Raw genomic sequence first — 23,270 nt, forward strand, 5'->3', positions numbered from 1 at the left:
CTCTCAGTGCATCGTACCGGGAGGCACTTGATACTGATTTGTCCCAATACCAGTGATGTTTATTTGACCACTTGGTTGATGTGGTGTCTGCTGGGTCTCTCCTCTGTAAAGTTACTATTTCACCCTTTGTAACTAAATGTATCTTGTTTATACTAGATATAAGATACTAAAAGTATCTTAGTATCATAGAGACCAAGACTACGGAAATACCCTGCTTCTTGTCCAACTTTAATCTATGATGGTAGCATTGGTTGACGATTCTGTCCTGAAATGATGATTCTTTAGGAGTTTCCAGATGGTGATTTTCTAATTCTCATCTTCTCCATTTACTAGTTGACCTCCTACTCTTAAAAACGGGTCTCTGGGGCACCTGGATGACTCAATGGGTAGAGCATATGACTCTAGATCTTGGGGTTGTGAGTTCGAGCTCACCCGCATTAGGTGTAAAGATTACTGAAAAATAAAATCTTAAAAAAAAAAAGATTTCCTTTTCCTTCCTTCCTTCCTTTCTTTCTCTTTCCGTCTTCCTGTATGTACACATTTAAATCTTCTTCCACTCTCTCTTTCTTTCTTTTTTTTTTTAACTTTTTAAATGTTTATTTATTTTTGAAAGAGAGAGACAGAGTGTGAGCAGAGGAGCGGCAGAGAGAGAGGGAGACACAGAATCTGAAGCAGGCTCCAGGCTCTGAGCTGTCAGCACAGAGCCCGACACGGGGCTCGAACCCACGAACTGTGAGATCATGGCCAGAGCCGAAGTTGGATGCTCAACTGACTGAGCCACCCGGGCTCCCCTCTTCCACTCTCTCTTAACCCCACTCCAGTCAGGCTTGGGCTCCCACCATTCTACCTAAACTCTTTCTTGTCAAAGCAACAGCGCCTTCCACTTTGCTACATCAGCTCTCAGGGCGCGTCTTCCTTGACCTTCTCTCAGCAGCACTGGACACAGACGATCAAGTCTCCTCCCTTGAAATGTTTTCCTTACTCGGTTCCCAGGACATGTGTCATGGCCGCTCTCTCTGAAGCTCCTTAATGTCGGATGCCCCGAGGCCCACTCCCCTTCCCTCTCCTCTCCCCCTCTCCTCTCTGTATCTACTTCCTTGGAGATCTCACCCAGTCCCGTGGCTCTAAAACCCATCTCTATGATGAGGACTCCTGGGTTAGTCTACTGGGGCTGCCAGATCCAGACACTACAGACTGATGACTTAACAACAGAAATATATTTTTTATTTCTCCCAGTTCTAGAAGATCAAAGTGCCAGGAGGGTTGGTTTCTGGTGAGAACACTCTTGCTGGCTGACTTCCTTCTCCTTGTGCCCTCATACGGCCTTTCCTCTGTGCACACTCAGAGAGAGAGAGAGAGAGAGAGAGAGAGAGAGAGAGGGAGGAGGTGCTCTAGGGTATCTTCCTCTCCTTACAAGGACACCAGTCCTACTGGATTAGGACCCCACCTTTGTGACCTCATTTAACCTTAATTACCTCCCTGAAGGATGTATCTCGAAATACAGTGCGTTGGGGGTTAGGGCTTCAACATATGGATTTGGGGAGACACAATTCAGTCCATAACAACTGCCCAAATTACATCTCCAGCCTGGACTCCTCTCCTGGGCTCAGGGTCATGCATGCAACCTCTTAAACTGTTTTCTTTTCTCCTCCTCCTCCTCCTCCTCCTCCACCTCCTCCTTCTTCTTCTTCTTCTTCTTTTAGAGAGAGCGAGAGAGAGCATGCACGCACACACAGGAGCAGGGGAGAGGGGCAGAGGGAGAGACAGAGAGAATCCCACAACCCTGGGATCATGATCTGAGCCAAAATCAAGAGTCAGACGCTCAACCAACTGAGCCACCCAGGTGCCCCCCATGCACGCAACTTCTAACGGAGAATCTCTACTTGGAAGTCTGATGGGTGCCTCACATTGAACAAGTCTCAAATGGAACTGCTACTTCCTCCTTTCCCTACCTGAAAAAAGTTCTCCCATAACCTTCCTCATCTCAGTTAATGGCAAATTCCTGCTTTCAATTCCTCTGCCCCAAAACCTTGGAATCAATTCATCAGTTCATTTCTTTCTCAAAACCCCATCTCCAACCTGTCCTTTTGGCTTTAATTTCTTTTTAAAAAAATTTTTAACACTTATTTATTTTTGAGGGACAGAGAGACAGAGCATGAGCAGGGGAGGGGCAGAGAGAGAGGGAGACCCAGAATCTGAAGCAGGGTCCAGGCTCTGAGCTGGCAGTCAGCACAGCCCGATGCGGGGCTCGAACCCACGAACTGCGAGATCATGACCTGAACCAAAGTCGGTGCTTAACTGACTGAGTCACCCAGGCACCGTTGACTTTATATTTAAACTAACCCCAGAGTCTAACTTGGATTCACAGCATCGCCACCTCTGGTCTGGATTGTGGCAGTGGCCCCTGACCTGCTCTCCCTGCCCCAGCCCTTACCCCCATCTCCTGCATCCTGCACCCAGCTGCTGGCAAGACCCTGTAACGATGCAAAGCGGGGCCTGTCCTCTGTCTGGTCAAAACCCTCGAGTGTCCCCCATCACTCGGAGCAGAGACCAAAGTCCCTATCACAAGGCACAAGGCTGCGTGCCATCCATCATCTCCAGGAGAGTCTCCCTGGCATCACCTCCCCCTTGCCTGCTCGGTTCAGCCACCGTCTCTACTGTACGCTCCTTAAACCCACCAGACATGAATCCCCTTCACGCCCTTTGCCCGCTCTGTTCCCTCTGCTTGGAACAGTCTTCTCCCACCTACCGTGGGGCCTCCCTGCCTCACCTCTCCCAGCTCTTTGCTCAAGAACCACCTTCCCGGTGAGGCTTCCATTGATTATCTATTTGAAGCTGTACCACAGCCCTTCCCCGTCCCTTCCCTGCCTAATTTTTCTCCACGGAGCTCATCACTGTCTGATGGGCCACACATCTCTCCGAGGACCATGAGATCATGAGAACGGGGACTTTGTTTTGTTCACAGTTAGTCATGACCACTTGCGTTAATTGCAGCCTTGCTGTATGCCAGCATTTTTTTTTTTAAAACCTAATGTTTTCTTATTCATTTAAGAGAGACAGAGTGTGGTTTATCTGTACGATGGAATACTACATGGCAATGAGAAAGAATGAAATCTGGCATGTGTAGCAATGTGGATGGACCTTGAGGGTGTTAGGCTGAGCAAAATAAGTCAGGCAGAGAAGGACAAATATCATATGTTTGCACATATAGGAGGATTAGGAGGAACTTAACAGAGGACCATGGGGGAGAAGAAGGGGGGAAATAGTTGGGGAGAGGGAGAGAGACAAACCATGAGAGACTCTTGAATGCTGAGAACAAACTGAGGACTGATGGGTGTGGGGGGAAGGGGAGGATGGGCACGGAGGAGGGCACATGTGGGGATGAGCACTGGGTGTTATATGGAAACCAACTTGACAATAAACTATTTGTAAAAAAAAAAAATCTAAACCAATGCTAGTCAAGATATGGTCTATAGACCGTGTAAGATTGTGAACTCTTTGTTACTGGTTCTGCATGAAATAAATGCAGAAATTAAGAGTAAAAAAAAAAGAGAGAGAGAGAGAGAGAGCGTAAGCAGAGAGAGGGAGACACAGAATCTGAAGCAAGCTCCAGGCTCTGAGCCATCAGCACAGAGCCCAACGCGGGGCTTGAACCCTCAAGCCCTGAGATCATAATGTGAGCTGAAGTCAGACGCTTAACTGACTGCACCACCCANGCCAGCATATTTTTAAGGGCTTTACTGTATTCTGTCACTGAATCCAGACCTGAGCCCTATGAACTGGGTATATCAGTTAGCCGTCACCAGAACAATGCTGCATAGCGAAGTCCCCCCAGAGTCCGTGGCTTCCAGCAGCAAATATTGATTTGTCACTCTCTTGCCTGCAATTATTTGGGCTTTGGCCGCTCTTGGCTGGGCTCTGCTCAGCTTGGCTCCATGTCACGTCTGCTCCATATTTCTTTCACTCCTCTATACCAGTCTGTTTGGTGCCGGCAATTTGGATAGAAGCTCTAGGTTCCCTAAACAGACCCGGAACATTCTCCTCCCAGCTGCTTAGTTTTCTGTCATTCAAAAGTGATAGAGTTCATGAAAATAAAAATACAATTTAAAGTTTACCACAACTTTCTTCACCCAGACTTTCCTACATAACCTTCAACTGGGACTCTTTCAGGGTGCCCGGGTGGCTCAGTCGGTTAAGCGTACGACTTCGGCTCAGGCTATGATCTCATGGTTCGTGGGTTCACGCCCCAGTGTCAGGCTCTGGGCTGACAGCTCAGAGCCTGGAGCCTGCTTCGGATTCTGTGTCTCCCTCTCTCTCTGACCCTCCCCCGCTCATGCTCTGTCTCTTAAATATAAAAAATAAATCATAAAAAAAAGAACTGGGACTCTGTTTCAAAAGATGCATGCACTGATGATAGCCCCATCCTTATGGTAGAGTTAGAAATTCCCAGCTGGACACATGAAAACATGAAACCTCTTAAGGCTCTTGCACATTGTCACTTTCATCTACATTGCACTGGGCGAAGCAAATCGGGTGGCCAAGCTTAGTATCAATGGAGTAGGGATATAACCAGTCCTTGCGGGGGGTAGCGTGGCAGTCTCTAAATAGTAACCTAATTTGCCATAAGGTATTTCATGCTCCATCCTCTCTTCTTTCTTTTGAAAAAAAAATTAATGTTTTATTTATTTCTGAGAGAGAAAGAGACAGCGTGAGCAGGGAAGGGTCAGAGAGAGGGGGAGATACAGAATCTGAAACAGGCTCCAGGCTCTAAGCTGGCTGTCAGCACAGAGCCCGATGCAGGGTCGAACCCACGAACTTCGAAATCATGACCTGAGCCGAAGTCAGACACTTAACTGACTGAGCCACCCAGGCGCCCCCATCTTCTCTTCTTTCTTTCCTTCCTTCTTTGCTTTCTGTCTTTCCTTCCCTTCCTTCCTTCCTTCTTTTTTTCTCTTTCTCTTTCTTTCTTTCTCCCCTCCTTCGTCTCTTTCGCTAGCTCTTTCTTTCCTCCTTCCTTCCTTTCTTCTTTTCTCTTTCTCCCTTAACAGATGAGGAAACCAGGGCTCAGAGAGATCAAATAACTTGTCTGAGGTTACGCTGCCAGTAAACGCCAGAGCTGGAATCCAAGCAAGCTGGAGTCAAATTTACCAATGTCAGGGCCACCAGGCCAAGCGGTTTGGACTACCCTGAAGGCAATGAAATAACCACCGAAAACTCTTGAGCAAGAAAGGAACAAAGCGGTTAATAAACTTTCCTCCAGTGGCAGTGTGGCACAGGATGTGTGGGACAGGGAGACAGGAGGGGCTCCTGGAGGTAGTTACAAAACTTCAGGCCAGAGCTGATAAGGGACTGGGCTGGAGCATGTCAAAGAAAGGGGGTGGGGAACAGTAAACATTAACACAACCGAACGGAAAAAGACAGAGGTGAGAGACAAGTTGAAGGACATTTTAAAACACGTTTTCTTTGTGGAGTATCGAAATAAACATTTGTGTTTGTCACCAAAAAAAATTCAAAGAAAAAAATTTGTGCGGCACAGACGGAAGCGTTCAAAGCAAAAGTTCCCTCCTCTTCCTCTCTTCTGAGATAAGCTCCATTAATAGTTTGTGGTAGATCGTTCCTGGGCGTTGTCTGCGACTATATAACATGTATACATCTACCCACTTTTATTTATTTATTTTATTTTTTTAACTTGAGAGAGAGTGTGTGTGCATGAGTGGGGGAAGGGCAGAGAGAGAGAGAGAGAGAGAGAGAGAGAATTTTAAGCAGGCTCTGCTTTCAGCCCAGAGCCCAAGGAGGGGCTCAATGTCACAACCATGAGATCATGACCTGAGCTAAAATCAAGAGTTAGATACTCAACTGACTTGGTCTCTCAGGCACTCCTACATCTACCCATTTTTACATGTGCTTTTAAAATGTGTTCTGACGAGGGGCGCCTGGGTGGCTCAGTTGGTTAGGTGTCCAACTTTGGCTCAGGTCATGATCTCACTGTTTGTGAGTTCAGGCCCCACATGGGGCTCTGTGCTGACAGCTCAGAGCCTGTTTGGATCCTCTGTCTCCCTCTCTCTCTGACCCTCCCCTGCTTGTGCTTTCCTTGTCTCTCAAATCTAAATAAACATGAAAAAGAATTTAAGTTAAAAAAATGAAATAAAATGTGTTCTGACTAAACCTCTGTTTCCTCTCTTGCTTTTCATCACATGACAGTATGACAGAACCAGCTTTCCACATCAGGATATTATATTGTCACTTTTTTAAAACAGCTTTGCCACAGACTAGCTGTATGACCCTGCACAGGTTGTTTAGCGTCTCTGAATCTTGGTGTGCTTAATCTCTAAATGGGGATTAGAATGTCGTGGCAAAAAATTAAAAATAGAATAGAATAGAATAAAATAAAATAAAATGAAATAAAATAAAATAAAATGTAGTGGCCCCACAGAGTGACTATGAGGATTAACTGAGTTCACACATACAAGGCATCTTGCATAGTGCCTGGCACATACTAACCACTCAAAAAATAGTAGCCCTCGTTGTGAGTAGCTCCACATGTAGCTGTGCGATCGTTTATTTAACCAGCTCCACCCATAAGGTCACTTAGTGCGGGATGTTTGCCGAGACAGCCGCCACCATCCTCACATCCTGGCACACATGACCCTTTGCAATATGACGTTGGGGCTTTTCCCGTCTAGAGACGGAATCTATCTCTACTCTCCCTGAAGCTGCGCTGGCCACGTGACAGGCTTTGCTCAGTAAAATGCAGCGAAAGGGATGTTCTGGCACTTCTGAGCCCAGGCCTCAAGAGGCTTCTTGTTCTTTTCCTTCTGGAGGCCATCATGGGAGGAAACCCGTGCCAGCTGCTGAAGAAGCCACATGGAGAAGAACCAAGGCACTCAAGCCAACAGGCCCAGGCAACTGGCAGACATGCATAGGAGGCTGTAATGTGCTCTCTGACTGTAAATGTGGGAGGAAGACCACTCAGGGCAGAAAAGAACTGTCTTTGCTGAGACGTGTCCAACTGCCAATCCACACAAACATAAGCAAATAATGGTTTTTGGGTTTGTTTTTTTTTTTTTTTGAGAGAGAGAGAGACAGTCAGAGCACGAGCAGGGGAGGGTCAGAGAGGGAGGGAGACACAGAAGCCCAAGCAGGCTCCAGGCTCTGAGCTGTCAGCACAGAGCCTGACGCTGGGGTGTGAACCTACAAACCGTGAGATCATGACCTGAGCTGAATTTGGATGCTTAACTGACTGAGCTACCCAGGTGCCCCACACATAAGCAAATAAATAATTATTAGTTTAACCAATTGTTTTGGGGTGCTTTGTTAAGCAGTAATAGAAAGCTGATACATTCAGGTCTAGTGCCGAGAGAATGACTCATGTTGGAATGCAAGTGATTTTCGTCCTGTCTCATAATCTCTCTTCACCTCAGTTTCCTCATCTGTACAGTGGAAAACTTTAGTTCCTACCTCATCAGGCTGATGTGAGGATTAAATGAGATGATGTGAGGCTCGGGGCAAGTACTTCAACCCTTAGCTGTGATTATTGCTTTTGTTGAAGGGAGTCTACACTGAGAGTTCTAATGTGGGGTGTCGGGAAGAATAAGAGACGAAGATAACTGAGCTGGTCTTCGGAGGCTCGGTAACTAGAGGAACCTTGGAGAATGGGACTTGGGACAATAGACCTACACCAGGCTGGCCAGGGAGATAGCAGCTGTTGGGGCTCATCTCTGCCCTGCTCAGTGCGAAGGATTCCTGTGTGTGGGCCTGGGTGAGCCCTCTGTGTGAGGTCACGGATGGAGGCTGGAAGTGGGTGCAAGAATGAAGAACTGACACCGTAGGAGGGGCTGAGGCCTTAGGGAAGGTGTGAGGGCTAAGCGTTGGGAAATATCCCCACTCTTCTCACGTGAAATCCCAGACTCCTCCCAGACTCCTCCGCATGGCCTGCATATGCCCCGCCCACCTCTCCCACCATATTCCCTCCCCTTCTCCCATTCACTCATAGTGCTTCAGCCACCCTGGCCTCCTTCCTCAAACTTATCCAACTCTTTCCTGTCCCAGGACCTTTGTACTCACTGCTCTCTTCTCAGAGGGAATTTCTGAACCCCTCAAGTTAAGGCTCTTCCACTTGTATTCTCTTTCGCGGCTACTTATCTTTTTCCTTCATAGCAGTTACTGCTGCATGAAACTACATTTATCCATTTGTTTACCCACATATTCTTTGTTTCTCGCTCTAGAAAGTGAGCTCCACGAGGAATTGGTATCTGTCTTGCTCATACCCCACCCCCAACACTGTCTGGCTCAGAGCAAGTGATTACTAGCTGTGAACTGAATACATGTGAACGAACGAGCCATGACAGCCAACAAGCAAAGAAAACAAAAGAATAGGGTCCAAGAGCTAGGTGGAACGCCAGTCATTTCCTAAAAAAGTTCTTCACGAAAATCCTGGGATCATCTTGTGTAACCTTCTCAGTCTACAGGTGGAGAAACAGGCCCAGGGAAGGTGGTCGACCTGCCTGAGAGCACCCAGAAGCCATTACTGTGATGCCCAGCCCTCTGGGTCAAATGCTGCACGCCTGTCTGGCCACCTCCTTGAGGCCATTGCTGTATGTCTGCAGCTGTAGCCACCCCCATCCTATAGGGGAGGAGATCGTCTCTTTGGGAACAGAGGTGCCAGGAGGCTGACAAACTGCGAAAAGAGGGATGGAGGGGGGTGGGAAGGCCCGTTCCTGGGCCAGGTGACTATTCTGAGGCAGCTCAGGGATAACGGCTGGTACGAAAATAACCCAGCTCCTCACCCTTGTTCCAGCCCTCACACCTCTGCCCCACCAGAGGTGAGGCTAACACTTGAATTCCTCTCTGTAACACACCAGTGTTTAGCAGGGCCTGGGCAGAGGGCAGTGATCATCAGACCCAGCCTTGTCCACCGGTGGCTCACAGTCTGATGGAGGAGACAGGCTAGGGACCTGTCAAGCTGCAGAGTGACGACGGCTCCGACGTCTGGGGAAGGTCAGGGGAGGGACTGATCCCCAGAAGAAAGGACCCGAGTTAATTTGATTAGCCAGTTCAGGAAGTGACAGTAACGCAAGTAACCGCCAGTGCAAAGACAAAAGAGGCAACACAGATAAGATCGGAATCGTTTGCCGTTTTAGCGGGTGGACGCGTCAGAAATTTGGGTGCAGAAAAGGCGGCTAGAAAGGGAAACGGTGTCAAAAAAGGGGGGAGTTGGGGCTGTCCAATTTATGCAGGAATCTGGATGTCAAGAGAACTCGGGCTATCTTCGATGCACAAAGGGGAGCCCGGGAAGATTTTAATCCAAGAAGACGCCGTGATCAGGCCTGCAAGATAGAAAGTGCTCTGTCGCTGCTTTAGAGGAAGTTGCCCAGGCGGGCGGGGGCACGAGGGGTGGCAGCCTCAAGGCAGAAAATACTTTTTTTCTAGATGGGTAGTTCTAAATAGGTCTTCTGCAGGAAGCAGGAATAGGGTCTCAGTCTCTACAGGGCTGGGGTCGTCCCTCCTTCCACTCCTGCGTCACACCCCTCCGAGGGTGCAACTTTCGTTCGTTTGTCGCGAACTCAAAAGTTTGAGCAGAGAAAACGTGCTGCTGGAACCCTAACCCTAGACGAGGGGTCGGAGTAGCCGACTTCAACTCCCACAATGCTTTGCTCTACAGCTCCGCAGGTCGCGCATGCTTCAAGAAAGGCCGGCTGGCTGGTCCACTGGTGCGACTCGTCATCTGGGTGAAGTGAGGGAAACATAGGGACCGCCATCTTAGCTTGGGGCAAACCAACTGTACATGTCCGGGAATTTAGTCTCCTTTCTCTCGTCGGTTCTCAACAAGTGCTGAAACAAAAGGCGCTTCATTACTGTAAATCTCTTTGTTATGCTTTATACCGACAATTTCTCCCATTTTGCGGCCCCCCATCCCCCCAGCCCGGAACTGCACCTGCAGGGAGACCTTAGCACGTCCCAGCATGGCCGCACTCAGCCAGCTTCCGCGGGGGGCGGGGTCGGAAGCGGTCCCGCCCCGCCTCCTGGTAGGAAGGGGGTTTCCGCTTCCGGCAGCGGCGGCTGCAGCCTCGCTTTGGTCCCTGCGGCTGGCGGCCGAGCCGTGTGTCTCCTCCTCCGCCGCCGCCATATTGTCTGTGTGAGGAGAGGGGAGAGCGGCCGCCGCCGCTGCCGCTTCCATCACAGGTACCGTGGGAGCCGCCAGGCGAGGTCGTCGGGGTACGGAGGTGGGCCCAGGATGGGACAACGGCTCGCGGCGGCCCCTCGCGCTCCCAGCGGACTCCCGAACGGCCCGTCGCCTTCCCCTTCCCCCCCCTACACACACCAGCCGAGGCCCCTGCAGCCCATCGGGGAGGCCTGGGGCCACCCTTGAGGACCGCGAGCGAGGCTTGCCGGGCAGAGGCTGATGTGAGGGTGGGAACTGGCTCTCAGGAGTCCTGCTTATTGCGGGGGAGAGGGCTGGACTGGGGCGGGGACTAGGGGCAACTTGGAGGAGGGGGTCGCCGGAGGNGGGGCCACAGGGGGATGCAGGGGGAGGGTGCCTAGGGGAGTGGTGCCTGATGGGTAGGGTGGGGTGAACCCTCCCGCGAAGCGGAGCAGCTGGAGTGGGGGGCCTTGTGAGGGTCCCTCTGGGCCGGGTTGGGCTTCCCACCTGCAGACTGGGGTGCACAGAGGAGGGAACCCCGGGCGAGGTCGCTGGGGAGAAAGGGGGAAGGGACCACGAAGTGGGGCGGAATGGGTGGAGTTGGGGAGTTCAGGGTTAGTTGGGCGCCTGGGTGGAAGAGAAGTATGTAGAATGAAGGGTTGGCCAACGGTATACATACTAGTTTGCGACCTTTTGGAAGAGTACGACTTTTATTTTCTGTGTTGTTGGTGTTGGTGATTTTGCAGCGTTGGAACATTTCTAGTCTGAGCAGGTGATGGGGTGGAGCTTCCGTAGTTTGTTTTTGGAAAGCGAAGTCAGGGTGGGAAGAAGTCGCTTCTTGACTCTTGCTATCGTGGGAAGGGAAGAGTTCTGGAAAGGAGGTGGCGAATTAGCTTGGGAAGACTTGGTCACCTTTAAACGGCTGAGTTCGCAGAGAAGGGGGCATGGCGAGAGGACGTGAAAACTGGAAAGGCAGGAGCTTGTAAGGAGCTAGGAGACTGCGTTACATCTGAGCAGTGGTAAGGAACCAGAGTGCCCGGGTTCTTAGATATCAGCGCCCTTACTGCCTAGCTGGGTGCCCTAACCTCCGTCAGCCTTGGTTTTCCTATCTGTAAAGTGGGGGCGATAGTCTTTCCTAGTTCGTACATTTATGGGGAAGCAGTAAAGAAGATAATTTGTGGCCAGTGCTTACCACCCGGCCTGGCAGGTCGTGAGTGCTTGCTAGATTAAAGGGACGAGCTGGTATATTTAGGGGCCCTCTGTTCTACCTAAGATGTGTGGTCGAGAATCTAAAGGTGGGCAAGACTTCTTGCTGCAGTGTTCCGTTCTGTTGTAAGTTAGTGGACTTAACTGGCTCAGTGGGGCTGTGAAAGATCAGGCCCAATACTAGGTCTCCCTGGTGTCATTAAAAATAAAAAATCAACTGCTGATTTATCTGGGCACGCATATCCTCCTGTGACTTTGAAATAATTGACTTTCATTTGCTATTGGGGGAGGGTGCATGGTTCGAAGAAAGAAAAGATGTGAAGTTTGCTTGGATTGATTTATCAACCGATTACAAAGTCAGGTCACCCTGGGGCAACTTATGTTTAAAAAAAGAGAACCCGACATGCCTGGTTATGTACTCTTGAACGGAATTCAGTAGAGAAGAGGAGCACACGCTGCAGGGGAACGTTAGGTTAGTTTCTGTGTAATGGGTTTGTTGCCTTGCTGGCTGGAGATGAAACAAGTGGCAGCTTCTTTCCCACAGTGTATTTTTAGTTCTGCTGTTGCCTAGCCACTGTTACAGGGTGAGCATTCGGTTGTACTGTTGTCACTGTCCCTGAACAGACACCTTTACTTCACACACTCCGTTGGAAAAGGGAAATTTTCTTCAGGAACGGGGTTTAAAGCCTTACTTAGGGTTTGGGTTTCGGGTAGGCAGAAGGATACCCTCCCCCCAAAAGATGTCCGCACCCTAATTCCCAGAATCTGTAAATATGTTACACGGTAAAAGGGACTTTGCTGATCTACTGAGAGTTAAGAATCTTAAAAATAGGAAGTTATTCTGCATTTCGTGGATGGGTCCAATCTACTGGCAGGAGCCCTTCAAAGCAGAGAACTTGACTCCACCTGGGAGTCCAGAGAGTTCGGGCAGAAGGGTGAAAACAGATGTTCCAATCATGAGAGGGACTCCGTTTGCTGTTGCTAGAGGGGGCCTGCAGGGAAAGCATGAGAAGGAATGTGGGCAGCTCTAGTAGCGGAGACCAGCCCCAGCTGACAGCCAACAGGGGAATGACCTCAGTCCTACAACCACCAGAAACTGATTTGACCAACAGCCTGAATGAGCTTGGAAGTGGATTCTTCCCCTAGCCTGTCCAGCGAGGAATATACCTTGATTTTGGCCTTGTGCCCTGAGCAGAAGACTTAGCCAAAGGCCTTCCGACTTGTGACCTACAGACACTTCGGACTTGAGACAATAAATTTCTATTGTTTTAAGCCACTCCTGTTTGTGGCAGTTTGTCATGGCAGCGGTAGAAAGTTGTATAGACTTGGTACCGGGAGTGGGGTACTGTTACCTAGAAATACGGAAGTGGATGAAGGCCAGAAAATTTTGAAGAGCAGGATAGAAAAGGCCTAGAACAGGGGCACCCGGGTGGCTCAGTCGGGTTAAGCTCCCAACTTTGGCTCAGATCATGATCTCACGGTTCGTGGGTTCGAGCCCCGTATCGGGATCTGTGCTGACAGCTAGCTTAGAGCCTGGAGCCTGCTTCAGATCTGTGTCTCCCTCTCTCTCTGCCCCTCCCCTGCTCACGCTGTCCCTCTCTCTGTCAGAAAGAAATAAAAACATTTGAAACAAAAAAGAAAAGGCCTAGAACAGACTGTAGAAATACCAATGTTGACTCTGGTGGAAATGAAGTAGGCATTAGAAACTGGAGGAAAGAGAATCCTTGTTACATAGTGGCAGGGAAGTTTATAATTGTATCCTGTGGAGAGGGGGGAAAGAGAACTGAACTGGTAAGTGATAAACCTGGCTATCCAGCAGAGATTTCCAAGCACAATGTTGAAGGTGGAGCCCCGTGTGTTCGTGGATAGGAGTCTGGCTAACAGAATGATACCCGTTAAATTTATGTGAGGTCCTTGAGGATTTTATACTATCAGAAACGATGCCAGCTTGGGTTGAAAGACACAGTATGAAAGTTAAAGGGGTCTATTANCCCAGATTCTAGGCAGGAAACAGGCTGGTAAAACTCAGGTGTGAGTATGCTGCTTTTTGTTAAAATGTGGGTGACTCAGAGGGTGGGGCCAAGAGCCCAGAGAGGTGGAGCTGAAAGCTCCAGAGGATTTTTCTCTGACTTTGAAATGGAATGGAGTTTGCTCAGATTTTGAAACTGCTTTGGACCAATGGATCTGTTTTCTCTTCATCTTCCTTTTTTTGGACTAGAAATCCTATTAACTGTTGCCCTATGCCTGTCCCACCCTTGCGTATTAGGAGCAGGTCGCTTGTTTTTTGTTCTCAGGAATTGGGCCCCAGGAGTTGTTCTTAATGTATTATAGGCAGAGCTTCATCCACACCTGATTTAGATGATGAGATTTGGGACTTTTTAATTGATGACTTTTAGGTGAGATTTTTGGACTTTGCGTTAATGCTGTAGTGGAATGTAGGATGGGATGGATGTATTTTGCATTTGGGAGGGATAGGAATCTTTGGAGGTCAGAGGGTGGGCGGTGGTAGATGAAATGACACCCTGCCCTCCCCCAAGATGTCTATACTCTAATCCCTGGAATCTGAATATGTTAACATTATGTGGCAAAAGGGACTTTGCAAATGTAATTATGGTTTAAGTATCTTAAGATAGGAAGATTATCCTGGATTTTCTGAGTGGGGCCAACCTAATATGAAGGCAGAGAACTTTCTCCAGCTGAAAATAGAGAGATGGGTCAGAAGTCAGAGATTTGAAACATGAGAGGCACTCATCCTGCCATCATCGGAGCGGACCTCGTGGAAAGCATGTGGACAGTCCCTGCTGACAGCTAGCAAGGAAATGGGGGCCTCACTCATGCAACCACAAGAAACTAAACTAAGGCAGCAGTCTAAATGAGCTTGGAAGCAGATTGCTGCCCCTGCCCCAAGTTTCCAGCAAGGAACAGAGCAAGGTGGACATCTTGATTTTATTGATTGATTGATTGATTGATTGATTGGTGTCGGGAGACCCTAAGCAGAAGATCCAGCTGCGCACCTGACTTCTGGCCTGTAGAAACTGTGAGATGATACATTTGGGTTGTTTTATGTTTGTGGCAATTTGTTACAGCAGCAGCAGAAAACTAATAGAGGGCCTTTGCTGATTTTATTTAAAAATTTCAGGGGTGCCTGGGTGGCTCAGCCAGTTAAGCGTCTGACTTCAGCTCAAGTCATGATCTCATGGTTCGTGGGTTCAAGCCCCGCATCAGGCTCTGTGCTGACAGCTCGGAGCCTGGAGCCTGTTTCAGTTTCTGTATCTCCCTCTATCTCTGACCCTCCCCTGCTCATGCTGTCTTTCTCTCTCTCTCTCTCTCTCTCTCTCTCTCTCTCAGAAATAAATAAAACAAAACAAATTTTTTAATTAAAAAATAAAAATTTCAGGGGGATTGTTTGGTAAAGAACAGAAGTAGCAAAGGTTATTCTGCAAAGTGATTTGGTTCTAGAAGACTTCACAGTAATTGTGTTGAGTGGAACCTGTGCCTTTTCCTTAGTGTTTAAATATCCTGTTATTGTCCTTAAATGCAATTTGAATTGCCTAGATGACTAGTATTGAAAAATGTGGATTCTAGAGCTCTAGGCCATTTTGGTAGGATTTCTATAAATTGGTGGCTTTTCCTTGCATATAAAATGTCTTGAATAAATGACATAATTTCTTCATTAATTTTTATTGGTTAAATAAAGCAATAAGTTTATATTCCAGCCTTTTGAAGACTTATTTCCAATTTTTTAGAGGAGATGGGAATGGGTGATCTTTCTTTGTGATTTGATAACCACCTATATACAGTGGTCTGTTCTTTTTACACCTCCCACCACAACCCAAAGTTGTAAGGTCTTTTCTCCCTGCTGTTGTCATTTGAAGTTAAGCGTCAGATTTGGGAATTAAAATTGCAGTGTGGAGTTCTAACTTTTAAGAAAGGCTGTTTGTTTTTGTTTCACAACAGTATCCTATTGATTAGATTCATAAAATGTAGACTGTCCACTTTAGTGCGGACTTCAGAGGATGCAGGGAAGGAGACCACTTCTTTTCAGTTTAGTTACCTGAATAGAAAGATGATTACAAAATTAGAACATTTCAGTGTATGAAGGACTTTTAAGATTACGTGATTGACTTTTGGGTTTAGAGTAAAGGAAATTGGGCCACATGAGGGTTAAGTAACTCAACCTAGTATCAGCCCTAGAACTGGCCTAGAATCTTGGTCCAGGCGGTGGGGATTCGTGGCTTTTGAACTATATTCCTTGTGCCCCCCCCTCCCCCGCCTTGCCCTTTTTTCTAGGTTTTACCTTGGGACAGATTCTCTCTCTGCCTCACCTTTCTTGTGGAGTCATTGTGAGAATTGAGATAGGGAGTGTAACACATTTAACACAGTACCTACCATGTGAAGTGCCCCATAGATGTTAACTGTTGTAACATTTATGATCATTGTTTTGGCAACTGTATGACAACTTCTGCATAATCCAGTCGATTTGTATAAATTTAGAATCAGAACTGGTGGAATTTAGCACTGGATTAGGTGTAAGGTCTTATTTAGCACTTTAAGGTAATAATAATGTTTGTGATACTTGATTTAAAATGAGAAACTGGTTAAGGTGCCTGACTGGCTCAGTCAGTGGAGCGTGCAGCTTTTCATCTCAGGGTTGTGAGTTCGAGCCCCACATTGGGTATAGTATGCTTAAAAATAAAATCTTCTTTTTTTTAAAATGAGAAACTCGATTTGATCCTAGGTCTGTTACCATTCATTGAGTGACCTGAGCCAGGTTTGTTTCCCGAGAGTCTTAGTGTGTGTGTACACCTAATTTTTTTTTTGAACTCCTAAGATGGATAATTTCAAAAGTGGTATATCATTTTTTTTTAAATTTTTTTTTTTTTAATTTCTAGGAGAGAGAGAGAGAGAGACAGCGTGAACAGGGGAGGGTCAGAGAGAGAGGGAGTCACAGACTGAAACAGGCTCCAGGCTCTGAGCTGGCAGTCAGCACAGAGCCCGACGCGGGGCTCAAACCCACGAACCGCGAGATCATGACCCAAGTGAAAGTCAGACGCTTAACCGACTAAGCCACCCAGGCGCCCCTCATTTAGTTATTTTTTAATAGAAATCTGAGCCACCTAGCTTTTCGGACAAATAAATTCCTTCAGGATTAAGGGAAAAGAATTGCTGTCATTGTAACAAACGCTATTGGTTTATAGACAATTGGTAGTTTTTCTTAAATATTTCATATGCTCTGGGATAGATTTCAACAGACCGAGTTGTTGACCAGATACACTTTTCCCCCCACATAGAAATCAAGGATTGAGTCTTTTTAAAAGTTTAAGGTGAAAGCATTCACAGAACCATGCTAAGAGTGATATTTCATTGGTTTCTACAAATTCTGTGTCATTCAGCTTTAGACATGAGAAGCCTACTTAGCAACAGTTGCTATGGTGGGCAAGCTTTTTTTACATTAGTGGTGATAGTGTTTTCTTGCATAGAAGATACTGGGTTATCTGAAGTGAGGGTTTTAGCATTAAATACCAAGGTACACTGAGAATAATCTTTTATAATTTATATGTGTCACATCTTGAATGCCCTTATATTGGCTCCGTTTTTTTCTTTTCCTTTTATACTTTTTGGTCTTGTGGATTTTTCTGACAGGTTTTTATTAGCTGAAACATTTTAATCTCCTTGGAAAAGTGAACACTTGGAATTTTTCTGAAGTTATGACTAATGCATTAATGGGCATTTCTCAATTTAGCTATCTCATTAATGTTCTATAAATTTTTAGAAAGCAACCCTGTGAAAAATGAATGGGTAAATTATTTTCCTAAAAAATTGAATTATGTCATATCAGAAAGTACAGAATAGTCCTTTTAGGCTATTGAATTCATAACCAGTCAAAAGGTGTTACTTGTTCGGCAGATCCTGAATGCCTACTGCCTGTCTGGTAGGGCTATTATAAAGATTTCTAAAATTTAAAATGTGTTTTAATGTTTTATTTATTTTTGAGAGAGAGTGTGTGAGCGAGGGAGGGGCAGAGAGAGAGGGAGACAGAATCTGAAGCAGGCTCCAGGCTTCAAGCTGTCAGCACAGAGCCTGATGTAGGGCTTGAACCCAAAATCAGTGAGATGGGGCACCTGGGTGGCTCAGTCGGTTAAGCGTCTGACTTCGGCCACAGGTCATGATCTCACGGTTCGTGAGTTTGAGCCCCATGTCGGGCTCTGTGCTGACAGCCAGCTCAGAGCCTGGAGCCTGTTTCGGATTCTGTATCTCCCTCTCTCTCTTACCCTCCTCTGCTCACGCTGTCTCTCTCTTGTCTCAGAGATATAAATAAAACATTTAAAAAACACACACAAAAACAGATCATGACCAGAGCCAAAGTCAGATGCTTAGCGGACTGAGCCATCCAGGTGCCCCTAAGACTTTTTTTTAATGTTTATGTTTGAGAGAGAGCATGTGAGAGTGGGGGGAGAGGGCACAGCAGAGAGAGATGAGGACAGATATTCCCAAGTGGGCTTTGCACTGAGAGCAGCATGCCCAGTACAGGGCTCCAACTCACAAACCGTGAGATCATGACCTAAGCCGAAGTTGGACGCTTAACTGACTGAACCACTCAGGTGCCCCTAAGGATTTCTAGATTGTCCTTGTCCCCAGACTTACAATTGAATGACATTTTGTGATAATGCATATATCATTCCAGAAGGTAGTAGCTTTCTGAAATCTTTTCTTATGAAAACTCTTAATTGGCTTTGTGTCTTAGATATAGACAGAAATCTGGGTGGGGGGGTGATTGAGAATTTCTCATTCTTAATGGAATTCTTTAACTCAGATTGCCGAGAGGGAGGGAGGCACCAGGATATTAGAAAGAACTCCATCTTTGGAGTGAGATGACCAAATTTGGAGGTTACTTAACCTCTCAAAATTGGATTTTGCCCTTTCTCCAATTGGGATAGCAACTACCTTGGGCAGTTTATTAACCCTCAAGTTTTTTTCATCTGTGTAAAATGGGGGTTAGTAGTACTTACCTCAGAGTGTTCTTGTGAGGATTAATAACCTAAAGCACCAGCTCATGTTTTCTCAGAGTCACTGTGAGAATGAAGAGTTATTTTATAAAATACTGGATGCCTGACTAATAAGAGTTCTCTCTCTTTGCTGTCAGTGAAGACAGTGTGTTCATTGCAGTGCTGTTACTCTTTTATTTTCATTTTCTGCTACCAGTTCTTATTTTTTAAAGAGGCCTTTTGACCTGTAGTTCCTGTTTCTGGTATGTCCTGCTGGGTGAGTGAGGTAATGAATTGCTATTCAGGGGTGGATCGAGTATGTAAGTTACACCCCGTGTTGATTACCTCAGTTGCTCAAGTACGGTGTACACTGCCAGGGTAGTTATCTAGTCTTGCTGAATCTAGGGTTCTCTTCCAGATAGAGAAGTGAATCTGCCCAACTCATACTCAGGGAAAGTTCAAGGTTTGCTCACCTATAGCCTTGTGGACCTGGATCAGAGGTCTCATTCCCCAGTCGTTTGATCACAATTTACTTGTACTTCTGTATTGTGTGTCTGTATTCTGTGTCAGGCATATGTTTGGAGAAGTTTTTCCTGTATTCACATTTTCTCTATGTCCTAGTCTCTCAGGTATAATCGACCAACTTTCTTGTTTGCTCTGTATTTTTAAACCAGATACTCTGTAGGCAGAGCAGGAACCTATCTTTATCAGTACTTTAAAGTACATAAGTCATTCTATGTATTTATGACTATATCGACTGAATATAAATAGCCATCTGCTTTGGAGATGGCTCTCTTCCATCTTCGAGCCAGAGAGGGAAAGAATCTTAAGACCTTCAGCAGGCTTCACACTCAGTGGAGAGCCTGACCCAGGGCTCCATCCCACAACCTGAAATCATGACCTGAGCCAAAATCAAGAATTGGACACCTGACTGAGCCACCCAGGTGCCCCTTCCATCTTTTAAAATCTGATTTTTGTTCCATTGTGGTGTGGTGACCATCCCGTTCAGATAAGAGAATTAATGAAGGCTCCTTATTGTTAAAACTCACATCTCCCACCCTTCATCTTGTCTCCAAATTTAAAGCAACCCTTTTCATTGTAGTATGTATGGTAAGCTGTTACTAAATCAGTGTGCAGAATTAGGGGAAATAGCGTTGAATTAGTGAAAGTAATCTATTTAGGCTTTGAATCCTTAACAGATTAGGAGTAAAATCTGGCCTCCTTCACCTAGTAATCTTTTCATCTTTGGCAGGTCATTTAACCTCTGAACTTGTTTTTTTTCCTCCCCTTAATGTTTAATTATTTTTGACAGAGAGAGCAGAAGCAGAGGAGGGGCAGAGAAAGGGGGGGACAGAGGATCCAAAGCGGGCTCTGTGCTGACAGCAGAGAGCCCTATGCGGGGCTCAAACTCACAAATCACGAGATCGTGACCTGAGCCAAAGTCAGATGCTTAACGGACTGAGCCCCCCCAGGCGTCCCCGAACCTGTTTATTTCTAAAATGGGAGTTAACATCTCCCCCCATGCTTATAAGAGGCATTCTGGTGGAAAGCAGTAGTTCTTATTGCATACATAAATGCTGGATTATACTTTAGATCTCAAATGAAGTTTTCTGTCTTTGGGTTCTAGAGGGTTGTGGCCAGTGGAACGAAGTTTCAGATTGTGGCTTTACTTTGATTGTGTTGCCTAGTAAAATGATACACGGATGAAGACTTCTTTGCCTGTCATTTGCTATATTCTGTATTATTGAAGACAGTGCTGGATTCAGACTTCTGTCAAATGTTTGAGGTAGAGCTGCCTTAATTCAAGTAAGTCAAACTGCTTGGGTTTTCTTATACTTCCCTTCATTGGAAGACCTCCCACTGTTGCTATGTTATTTATGTAACATTGACACTTTGATTCCTTTTCTGGCTTAAAGGTAGAGAAATGAAATTCACACAGAGAGCCCAAATGCTAATGTTTTTTGTTATTCCATGTTTGCTGGTTTCCTTTATGGGAAAGCTTGAGTGTATTGCCTTTTAAAACAGAAATGTTGTAAATTTTGTAGACGGGAATAAAGACAGGAGGGCCCCGCACTGTGTTAGGATTGCAATGTCTTAAATATCCTGCAGGTTTATGTAAGCAATAACTTAGTGAGTTATCAAGTATTATTGTGAATATTTATATTCCAAATTTGGATCCTTAACAGGGCCAGAAGCAGCTTAGGCTGTTGGCTTTGAGCAGGTAGTTTTCCTGCTTATTCAGTGCGTACTTGGAGTTCTAGGATTTGAAGGTCAGAGTGGGTTAAGGGCACTGTCAAGGAGCTCATTGTTAACCTTTGACCTGTATATTTCCCCCCAATTTAAAAAACAAAACACCACTACTTATGGTATTAGCTTGATAGGTGTGAGAGAATATTGTCCATGACCTTGAGATAAGAAAGTAGAATCATGAAGTGGAGAGGGAAAGGTAACTTCATTTAATCTTACATTCATGTTTACCATTAACCTTTTCGCTTGTTTATTTTGGCTTATTCTTCCAAGTTAGGGTTATGAGGCTTTATTTTATCTTAGTAATCTCTGCAGCTGGTATGGGGCTCAAACTCACGACTCTGAGTTCAAGGGTTGCATTTCTGATTGATCCAGCCAGGTGACTCATATTAGGATGTTTAGTTTGTGTTTGTTTTTGTTTTTTTGTGCCAGTGACCTACATACAAACAGATGGTCTCTCAGAAGAAGTCATTGTTCATTAATGGTATATCTGGACTAAGAGGTTGGAAAAGATGGTCATATGAATATCCCTTGAAACAAGGCGAGTTACAAAATAGTTTTTTTCAGCTTATTGCACGGATTTTGACAGTTTCAGCTTGTGAGCTCTATATGTTATTTAAACTTGGATTTTTCAGCCAAGGTACTGGGCCCCTCGGCCTCTGGTTATTTGTTTGGGCTAGAGGACATCCAAGCCAATGACTTTAGGTCCAAAAGTCTTGATCACTCATCTCAGTGTGTGGGACAAATACTACTTTCTCTTGGTGTTTTGACTTTTAAAAAGGCAGTAAGCACCGATTTAGAAAGTTTGGTAATTGAGGTTTTCAACAGTTTTAAGATGCAAAAGGCCACCAATCTTAAGATAATCTTGGCTTTAAATTTAGAAAAGACCCTTTTAAAGTATCTCTCAGACCTGAAGTAATTCTCTTTCCACATACAATTGAAGAGATACACTTTTAAAAGTCAGGGACACCTGGGTGGCTCAGCCTGTTAAGCATCTGACTGTTGGTTTTGGCTCTCAGGTCATGAGCTCATGGTTCATGTGTTCTGTGGGTTCTGGCCCCGTCTTGGGCTCTGTGCTGATAGCCTGCTTGGGATTCTCTCCCTCTTCCTCCCTCTGCCCCTCTCCTACTGGCGTGATCGAGCTCTCCCTCTCTCTCTCTGAATGAATGAACAACCATAAAGGATTCAAGTTTAGACATTTGTAAAGAAATTCAGGTTCTGGGGTGTGTGAGTGGCTCAGTTAAGCTTCTGACTGACTTCAGCTCAGGTCATGATCTCATGATTTGTGGGTTCAAGCCACACTTTGGACTCTGTGCTGACAGCTCAGAGCCTGGAGCCAGCTTCAGATTCTCTCTCTGTCTGCCCCTCCCCTACTGGCTGGTGCACGAGCGCTCGCTGGCGCGCTCTCTCTCTCTCTCTCTCTCTCTCTCTCTATCTCAAAAATAAGTAAACATTAAAACAAAATTTTTAAATTCAGGTTCTTACTTTTTTATACAGTGAAGCAAAACTAAAGTGTCCTTGCTTTAAACTGTTGTCCTCACCTGACTGACTCTGAATACCACCTGGTCTTTTCTGAAACTGACATTTTGTTAATCATTCGTCAAGCTTAGGTCTTCTGCTAGAACATAAATTGAAGCCTAGGATACATTGTCTTCCTCTCTCCCTTCAGGAAAGAATGAGATAGATATACTGTACTTAGTTTGAGAAATTTAATTGTTTAGTATTTATAAAAATTATCAAGTTAACCTTTTAAAATGGATATTTTACAATGTTAAAAGTGAACATTACCTTTTATCTAACTCTGATTTTATTTTTAAGCTTTATTTATTTATTTGAGAGGCAGTGTGCAGGGGAGGGGCAGAGAGAGAGACTCACAAGCTGATAGCACAGAGCCCAACTTGGAGCTTGATGTCATGAACCATGAGACCATGACCTGAGCCGAAATCAAGAGTGGGGATGCTCAACCCACTGAGCCACCAAGGGCCGCTAACTCAGAAATTATTAATTCTGCTAGGGTTTACAGATTCCTCTAGGCCTGTAATAGAAGCTACAGACCTTTTCTTCACAAAAATGTACCTGTACATGCTATTTTGTTTATACTTTTAGGGAGTTTCATTTACCTCTGATCTCATTGATGGAATCCATTTCCAATGCCATAATTTATGTAGCCCAAACAACACTTTCCTCTTTTCATTACTTTTATTACTGTAACCAGTTTACCCGATTTATCATTTGTCACAGTATTAGACTTTCAACAAATACTTCTAGACCCTATATCAACTTCAGTGTTAGACTCCTGAGGATATAGAAGCACTATTCTCTGCCCTTGGAGTTTCGTTTATCTAAAAAAACAGGTGCATTCAGTGGCAGTGCTGGATGAGCAAAGAGTGCTGTTGGAGTGCAGAGGAAGGGCCTCAACCATTAGAATTTTTCTGTAAATACGTGTTTGGTTCTGTATTTCTTTTTTTCTTTTTTAATGTTTATTTTTGAGAGGGAGAGGGAGAGTCTTGGGGGGTGGTGGGGCAGAGAGAGGGGAGGAGACACAGAATTAAAAGCAGGCTCCAGGCTCTAAGCTGTCAGCAGAGCACCTGATGCGGGGTCATATCATGACCTGAGCTGAAGTTGGATGCTGAACCAACTGAGCCACCCAGGCGTCGCAGTTCTGCATTTCTTAATTGGCAAAAGTCACC

General features: G+C 45.7%; 1 protein-coding gene and 1 long non-coding RNA gene across 4 annotated transcripts in view; one reads left to right on the plus strand and one right to left on the minus strand.

The window, feature by feature from the left end:
- Positions 1-9,118: 9,118 nt before the first annotated feature.
- LOC144233928 (uncharacterized) lies at positions 9,119-10,004 on the minus strand. The gene is made up of 2 exons (XR_013335807.1): positions 9,935-10,004; positions 9,119-9,831 (listed from the first exon to the last, which is right to left on the minus strand). It is a non-coding gene; the product is annotated as an uncharacterized LOC144233928 (long non-coding RNA).
- Positions 10,005-10,060: 56 nt separating this feature from the next.
- Positions 10,061-23,270, plus strand: part of CSNK2A1 (casein kinase 2 alpha 1) — a 50,757-nt gene continuing 37,547 nt past the window's right edge. For 2 of the 3 annotated variants that reach the window (XM_077767026.1, XM_077767030.1), the window contains exon 1: positions 10,061-10,182. The gene's annotated coding sequence lies outside the window, so the exon portion shown is untranslated. Of the gene's footprint in view, positions 10,183-11,032; positions 11,161-23,270 lie in introns of those variants that run through there. The other variant, XM_077767028.1, reaches the window with a different exon arrangement.

The sequence above is a fragment of the Crocuta crocuta genome, unplaced genomic scaffold (genome assembly GCF_008692635.1).
Source record: "Crocuta crocuta isolate KB4526 unplaced genomic scaffold, BGI_CrCroc_1.0 scaffold15, whole genome shotgun sequence".
NCBI classification, from domain to species: domain Eukaryota; kingdom Metazoa; phylum Chordata; class Mammalia; order Carnivora; family Hyaenidae; genus Crocuta; species Crocuta crocuta.